Source organism: Eschrichtius robustus, chromosome 10, assembly GCF_028021215.1.
Source record: "Eschrichtius robustus isolate mEscRob2 chromosome 10, mEscRob2.pri, whole genome shotgun sequence".
NCBI lineage: Eukaryota > Metazoa > Chordata > Mammalia > Artiodactyla > Eschrichtiidae > Eschrichtius > Eschrichtius robustus.
In genome coordinates this window covers 77,561,543-77,570,573 of record NC_090833.1, presented here as the reverse complement: position 1 = coordinate 77,570,573, position 9,031 = coordinate 77,561,543, and the positions used below count along the sequence as shown (strand labels likewise).

The following is a 9,031-nucleotide window of genomic DNA, read 5'->3' as shown; positions in this document are numbered from 1 at the left end:
AACCTTTCAATTAATTTGACTATTCTGTAGTCATTTTGTTTCATTTCTAATTTGCTGCTTTATTTCTTAATTACATAGGGCCTGATACTCTGTTTCTCCCAGAGTCTAGAAGTTTGACCTTTTAACAGTTAAAGACATACACCTACAGATCTCTCTGTCACTGGCAAATTTGGTAACACCATTCACTTTAAAACAATGGCTCCCTAAACTGGGAAAGGTTTTTTTGTTTATTTTTGTTTTTTGAGATTTCTAGGCTCCAGCCTGAGGTATTCTGATTCAGTATGTCTGGGCAAGACAGGAAAGCTCTGTTTCTCAAAATCCCCCCCAGGTAATTCTGAAAACAGTTAGTTTGGGAACTACAACTTTGTCCTCAATTCGTAGCTGCTTGCTTATGTTTTATAACAAATATAAAAATTTCCTCTGACATTGATCACAAGCACATTCAGAGAAAATTTTTAAATATCTGTACAGAACTACCTGTAACAATTTTCTGCAAGAAATTTTGAAACATTGCATCAATGGTAGAGCTAAGACACTGCAAGAAGATGGTGAAAAGTGAGTGGAGTTACCCTTAGGAGGCAACTGTTTTCTGTTTTGTTTATAGTCATTCACTGGTCAAGAGAGACTATCTCAGAACAGTTGTCATCACTAAATAAAACATGGAAGATCTCTAAATAACAAAAAGGTGGCTACATAGTTAATCAGTATTATTGAGAAAATGTTTCTCAATGAAAAGTATAAAATAAACTGCAGTTTCCTGTAGAAATTCAAAGATTTTCATGCCTCTGGAGTTTACCACAAATGAGACAAAAAAGTTAACCAAAACTACTACTGTAGAAAAATAAATTACATTAACTCCAAAAGTATAAGTGTAAAATAGGTACAACTTCATCTTTTGGGGGTTTAAAGCATATGTAGATTTTACATTCTACACAGAATAGTTAATTATGACAATGAGCTATAAAATGTTCACTACCAAGAATCAATACCACTTCTTCCAAACTTAATGCAAAACCACATTTGGTTTTTCTAGGGGTCCTAGAGTCTGTAGCCACGGCAGAATGTCTTTATGTGCTTTGGTTATCTTCTTGGCAGACACCTATCATGAGCTTGATGGTTGGTGTTGGCATGCTTCCAGGCAACTGTGTTATATGCTGGGAAGTCTTATATAGATGAATATAACTGTCCCATTACATTTTAGGAGACATAGCTTAAGTTCTCCTTGAAATATTGTACAAGATATCATATGGGCAGTCTATAACCTAAATCAGCCAGGGTGCTACTCCAAATATCGCCACAGGAGGCTGGAATGTAATTAAATACAATATCTAATTACTTAATGTGACATGAACTTGAAAAGAGGGGTAAACTACCTTTGTCAGTAAGGAGTTTCATGATTGCTCCCATGCATTCTTGAAAAGTTCAAACCCCATGTGAGAGAGATGGGTGATATATAAACCACTTGTATTGGCTGTTCTGGTGATTTTATGCTTGGTTCAAGTTTGTTTCAGAAGAGGCAACATAATACAAACCACACAGATTCTAGCAGTTTCATAGCCATCTTTAATAACGTTATCTATTTTGCAATTTGCATTAAAGCTTCCATTTCAAAGATATGAAATTATTTTGCTGTTGCTACTATACAATTAAGAATAGGGAATTGAGTAACATCCAAAGTAAAATACAACTTATGCAGAAATATCCAAAAAGTACTGAACATTCTGGCTAGTGATGGAGATCTTCCCAAAGCTCTCCTTACATTTAATCACACTTGGAGCCATGCCTACTTCCTGTTATCTCTTCTAGATCCTTATCACCTTGACTGTAAAAAGATAAACGTTTGCATCTTCAGCATTTTCATCCTTGAAAAATCACGCAATTCCTGAAGACTCGATTATAGTAGCTCTGTAACTGTTGAGCTGATGGTGCTCTGAGATTATCTAAAAGAAAACATTTCTGTAATTATCTTCTCCAGTCTATCAGGCAGCCCTTGCCTCAGAAATGGGAATGAAGTCTCACCTTCCATGGATCTGAAGGTCAGAGAAGAAACATGAGTACAAGTCCAATGGACTGGATAGTACATTGGGTGCAGGGCCAGAAGGAAGAGTCCAAGGTACTGAGGCCATCGCTGGGGCAGAGGGATTCAGAAGGCACAGCCTGGCGGCACCTCCAAGGTCCCTGCAGCTGCCATGTCAGCATTGAAATCTGCCCCTGCAGCCCAAGCCCCAGAGGTTTGGTTGCTGCCCATTTTCAACTAAGAATGTGTCCAGGAGATGAGCTTATGCTGAAGTATTTTGGCCTGAGCCATATGCCTCATTTTCAGAGTCAGGGAAGGTGTTTATTTTCCCCAAAACATGAATTCTTAGCAGAGAGAATCCTAAAATGAAAACCAGGACCGTTACCAAAAGACAAGGGAATAGATGAGAGGATAAAACAATTTATGCCAAAATGAGGAACTGATTTGCAATTGGATTGAATATAGAGTAGGGGATAATCATAAAACAGTTTTATTTTTCTCCTACCAGTGCCTGAAAACACACTCTGTAGTATCTAGCTTATCTACCTCTGGAGAGCATCTTGGTCAGACCTCCATCCACTCTGTTACTATATCAGGGCACTCCAAGTCAAAGGTTCAACTTCAGCTCTTGATCTGCTCAGGCCTGATGATGGCTTGTAGACTTGCCTGTGGGAGAGGGAGGCATCATCTTGATTTTATTTTCTATTTAATTAAGTTTTCTACTCCTTCCCCCACCTTTCTTATGCTTCTGACCGTCTGGAATTGGGAGCATTGGAAGAAGGTCTTGGAGGAAGAAAGGCAAATACTTTATGTGTCTAGTTTGTTTGTTTGTTTGTTTAATGTGGCTCTGTTGCCCTTCATCATGGGCACCGTCGAAAAGTTGACTTTCTTTTTCAAAGTCCATTTTTGTGTTTGGGACATCGTCCTTCCCTGCTCCCCTGCAGGGATCTTCACACTGTCCTCTTCCTTGACTCTTTGATGTATCCCCTGCCCAATCACATACACCCTCTTCCATCTCTTGTCCGGCAAACAAGAGATGGCAGGAAAACCTAGCATCTTTTTGCTAAGCCCTTCACCTCATTGGCCAGCCCTCTTGGGTGAGTTGCTTTTAAGACACCAAGGCTCTGATAGTACTTAGCCCTTGCTGAGTTTTCTTGCCATATCTGGCTATAATAAGATGACTCCAGCCAATCTTCTATCTTCAAAATTATGCAGGCAGGAGATAGCCACTAACTTCTTGGTTGGCTTAAAACTCACATTTCTGGGATTTTGCATTTATTTAGAACTGTTTTGCATTTATCTCCAGTGGCAGCATAAGGAACTAAGATTTGCAGCTCAACAAGCATCCAGTCCAGAAATAGGATGCCTTCCCTCCTTCTTGTAGGCAGCCCAAGTTTTGGGAGTGATTCTCTTGGGATCCCTTCACTCAGCTTTAGTTGATGGGGAGAGAAAGGAGCCTTCCCCTCCCCTACCTGGAAGGAGGGGAAAATTTACAACCTCTTATTCCTGTAAGTATCTTCCAAAGCAGGTTTTCTCAGTGAATCTCCAGTCTAATCTAAATATTGTTTGGAGATAAGTAGTGATAGTGCCTACACTGGTTGTAGCAGTCTTTAGAATGCAGAGGTTCATGCTACACATTCTCAGCTAAAGAGTTTTAGGCTAAATTTTGAGACAATAGCAGTTTAAATAAGAAAAGTAGAATAGGGGATAAATTTTCTGATTTATTCTGCCACCCACTTAGTATTACAATAGCCAAACTAGAGAGCTTAATATTCTTTTCCCTACCATGCCCATTTTTCCATTGGCAGATTAAAATAAAAAGGTGGACCGAGAGAAGGCTAAAAGGAATGAGGAGTACTAAATATATAACTGCTCCTATTATCCTACCCTCTCAGATTCAAGACTCTTGGTTCATGAAAGGTTAACCACATTCTGTGATAGCAGTATAGAACATGTGTGATTCCCTTTTATCTAAAAATAGAGTTTTTTAAAGAATGTAGAACTATGTTATTATTTTACTATTTAAGCCTGTGCTCAGTGAGATTCTAAAAGCCTGAGAACTTTCTCAACACAGGAAACATAAATCAAGGGCTTACATTTAATATCCCACAAAGCAGAAATAATCCTACACACACAAAAAAAAAAAGAAAAAGAAAAGAAAAGAAAAAAGAAATAGAGAAAAAGCACTCTTATAGATGTAGTACATTAAGCAGATACACATAGTATTTCTCTTCAATGCGAGCCATTGAACGGGTGGGAACCATGATTTAATAAGCTTTGTTTTAAATCATCATTAGATAGAAGACACCAAAAGCAAATGTGCAATCTTATCAAATACAGCAACAGAATTTGAGCTTAGCCATTCAATACTAGAGGCACTGAAACTCATAGAATATAATTCCATTTTGATTATGTGCACAGATAAACCAATGTAAAATTGTTTTCAATTTATACAGATAAAATAGATTTTCTTTTAAGTGGAACTCATCCCAATGATGAAATAACATTTAAAAAAGGAGAGAAAGGGCTTCGCTGGTGGCTTAGTGGTTAAGAACCCGCCTGCCAATGCAGGGGACATGGGTTCAAGCCCTGGTCCAGGAAGATCCCACATGCTGTGGAGCAACTAAGCCCATGTGCCACAACTACTGAGCCTGTGCTCTATAGCCTGTGAGCCACAACTACTGAGGCCGTGTGCCACAACTACTGAAGCCCGGTTCCTAGAGCCTGTGCTCTACAACAAGACAAGCCACCGCAATGAAAAGCCCGCGCACCGCAGCGAAGAGTAGCCCCTGCTCGCCGCAACTAGAGAAAGCCCGCATGCAACAACAAAGACCTAACGCAGCCAAAAATAAATAAATTAAATAAATAAACTTCTTTTAAAAAAGGAGAGAAAGAAAGATTTAAATACTATTATGCCTGAATAGAGGAACTAAATGTAATCTAATAAATTGTTTATTAAGAAGAAACTGGTAATTAAAATAAAATTCCATACCAGATATGCTTTTTAAATATTAGCTGCTTTTAAAATAGAGTGTGTCCTGGGAATATTGCATTCAGATATTTTTAATATTCAATTATTTTTTAAGATCATTGACTGTATGACAAGAAAAATGATATTCACACTACAGTGTTTATGAAAATTAAAAGTATAGTGATTACTGGAACACATCCTTTATTTTTATGGAGAAATTCATTATTCCGTAATGCATCTGGAATGCAAAAAAAAAAAAAAAAAGCTTTTTCTTTTTACTTAATTAAATCAAGGGTTGGAATTTCTTTACTTTGCTCAGTTTGTAGAGATGGGATAAGGCTCTTAAATTAAATGTCCCCAGAAATAGAAAAAGAGTTGAATTATCAGATAATCATAAAAACAACCTCCAAAAAGAGATTGTACAGTTAATAGTCTAATCATTTTGATGAAGAGTGCACTTAATTCTTAACCACATTTCTACAGTGATGACAACTAATGGAAAAGCAATTACCGTGTTAGAATTATTCTTACACCTGCTGAGTCTGACCCTTTATGTTTCCATAGGGAATCCAATGGGGTTTGTGATAAATTGAGGTGGGAAAGTACATGAACTTTCTTTGTAGCTCATTGTATTGCCTCATTTACCAGTATCTAGCACAATAATTATCTGACCAAGCATTCTTTGTTATGAGCAATATGTACAAAATGTGGGCAATCAATAATAACTAGAAAACTGAGCTGGCAAAAAGAAATCATTATACGTGAGTTGGAGTTATACTCAATTGCATAATAAAGTATTTCTACAAGACAGCTTGTGTTAGTACAAAGTTCTGTACAAATATGAAGTTGTACTATAGTGATAACATTTCAGAAAATCAGAAGAAAATGTATCATTATTGTTTAATGTTAAATAATAAAGCAACCCTCCCCATGTAATGATATGAGCTTTCAAACACATATGGAATCAATTCCTCCTTAATACTGTGTAGAACATTTCTTGAATAGTAACTGTTCCTAAAGAACAGTTCATAAGACAGAAAATCAGAAATCAAATGACCATATATATGGAATAAAAAAGACTTGCTTGCTCTCTCCTTTTTCTGTATTTCTGGGGGATTTGAGTGGGGATGAGGGTACCTATGTATGAAGCTTGAAAATGAAGAGGGGGATTTTCCATAATCCAGGCTGACTCCACCTTAGAATAGTAGATGTGAACTTTTGTAATAAATTAAAAGTAGGAAGGATAAAGTTATATTTTGTTAGCATAAGAACATAAACAATCATCCCAACCAATATCATCAGGCAGTATGAAACTCATATTATTTGGGGGATATTTGACCCTATGACTAAACTCATTTTTTATCCCCCTCATCCATTCATTGAGATTCTAAACTCTCCTGGAAAACATCCAAAACTAAGAAATAAAACAAGACAGATACCTAATAGAACAAAACGATTGACAGTCTCAAAAGCCTGGAGGGCAGGAGGCAGATTCCAGACCAAGATGCCTGGGGCAGCATGGGAAGAAAGAAGTGATTGGAAAGAGGGTGATTTGAGGTGCAGTGCCAACGATGGTGACTGTAAATCTGTCATGCCCACTGAGGAACAACTTGGCTGAGAAATAGGATATTTCTCTCATCCTTCACGTTTTCTACCCAAAGTGGATTCTTTTTAAACTGCACAAAGCAATGTGAAACTGAAACAATGAATAGTGAATGAATACTGAATAAATAAATAGAATAATGTATTTTTCTAGAATCTGTGTGTGACAGTATATTAAGAACTCTCACATTAAGGAATTACCTGTGATTGGAAACATAATTTATTCTTTTTCTCTTTCTATCCCTACAAAAGCAGCTCAAGGTTGTTCTTACTGGAACTCTTAGCACCAGTGTGTGTGTGTGTGTGTGTGTGTGTGTGTGTGTGCATGCACACGCGTCAAGAGAATCAGGATGCCATAAACTATTGTCAAGTCACTTCACATGAATTATTCTCAGGCCATTCTTTCTCTCCCAAACCCACTGACTTGAGACTGTGCACAGCCTTTATTTACACCCCTAAAAACGTGAGGAAAGTCACCCTCCAGGAGCTGAACCAAAACCTAGTGAAGCATCTGGAGACTGAGATATTGAATTAACTTCTGATTTTCTAGTTCAAAACATTTTTTATGATTTCATTTGGCCAGCTCCAAATGGCACATCAAACACTATACCTTTATTTTTACTTTAGCTTAGAAACTTTTTTTTTTTTTTTGTCAATTACTAGTCCGTGAGCTCTTTGTGAAATTGTTGGGTTAATGTTCTGATTACTTCACATATAATTCAGTGACTTTTTATGGCTGGAGAAGGGAAAAATAACCCTACTCAACAAAGGCTCATTTTTTTTTTTTTAGTGATTAGTTTTCACATGGCAGCATCCTTCTTGAGTTATACCAAAACAAACAAACAAAAAAAAAGGTTTTTGTTTGTTAGTTTTGGAGTCTCATTCTTCTGTTAAAAATTTTAAAACTGTCAACATTAATTCGTAATGCATATGAATCTATTATTGGTGAGTACCTGAACAGTCTCAGAGTATAAGACACTGCTAGCTCTGTCTCTGAAGAATCAGTTACCCGTGGTTAAGACAAGTACACTGGGGTCAAGTGAACCTGGATTCAAGTGAAAGTTTCACCATTAACTTCAAGTACAATGTTGGGTAAACTCTAAGCGTCATTTTTTTTTTTGCACTTCTAAAATGAGAATACAACATCAACCTTGTCAGGATGTTGTAAAAAGTCTTTTAATTAATTCCTCTGGTAACTTTCGCAAGGTCACCTGCTCTTACTCGTACAGACTCTTAGCTCAAAACATCGTAAATAGAAAATGCTCTCCGAAAGAGTGTATATGAAGGGAAAGAAATTTAGTGCTTGAACTTGAGAGGTTGGTGATGGAATTTTTATATGTGTTTGTATTACTAGTTCTCTGGATTGTCTTTCTTCATTAAAAGTTTCATTTCAATTATGTTTTAAAGTATTTCCTTAGAATTTCTAATCTAAGCTGGGCACGCTTTGCTAGCATCTAGCACTTATGTTCATTTTTGCCTTTATTTTCTTCATTTTTTTGTGGAAACTTGGGAGCAGAAGGGGGATATTTGGGTGATATTACTCTGTCATGTTGAGCTAGAAGTCTCAATTTATTTTCTAAATTAGGTGACATATATCTGTCCATTTCCTTGGAGTTTGAGTAGAGTTGTAATTTCAATTATTCCCTGCCCTTGAAAGCTATCAGAGTTTGCAAACAAGATGACAAGACTTCACAAAGAAGACCCTCTGTGGTAGGCTCCTACGTTTTATGAAATTTACCCACCTTGCCAGAAATAAATTGTGGGATTTTTTTTCAAAAATGGAATGCAATGCATATATAAGGATATACTTTAGCAGTTAAACCTCCAATTGATAAAATATGGATGTTTGATCATTAAAAGTTGAATGATGGACATGCATTCCAAGAGGAGATTTACCAGGTAAAAAACAAATCTTTAACAATAATAATAATAATAATATCAGTAGCCTTAATTATCGCTTCTTAATCAACTATACTCCAATAAAACTTTTTTTAAATTCCTTTTTTTAGTACTGGAATTCTATCCTTTCAGATTCTAATAAGTAATCAACATAATTGATCAGCAGTCCAAATTTCCATAAATGTATTTCCTCATATGTCTAAGTCTTTGTGCTAGACAGTATGAAGAATATAAATAGGAAAGGATGTAGCTCTTGTGTGTATAGAGTTTACAGTCAAAGTCATAGAGCTGGGTGTACCAAATGCAGTATTTCATAAAAGGAGGAATTAATAAATACTGAATGCATATTTACTCCCAAAGCCATTGTTCTCTCTCTATTTCACTGAAATGAATATAGGGGAAGAAATGAGCCAAGAGTTCATGGAAAATGAGCCAAATGCAATAGGTAGAGATGCAAGACACAGAAGTGTGTAGAGAAATAGGTTGTATAAGTGTATCCGGGCAGGAATCTGCAGAACATTATAGAATTAGAGGGACACCTG

The 9,031-nt window shown here is 36.6% G+C and overlaps 1 pseudogene; it reads right to left on the bottom strand.

The window, feature by feature from the left end:
• Window positions 1–1,391: 1,391 nt before the first annotated feature.
• On the bottom strand, window positions 1,392–2,026 carry LOC137770964 (pyruvate dehydrogenase (acetyl-transferring) kinase isozyme 1, mitochondrial pseudogene; annotated as a pseudogene).
• Between the last annotated feature and the right edge of the window lie 7,005 nt (window positions 2,027–9,031).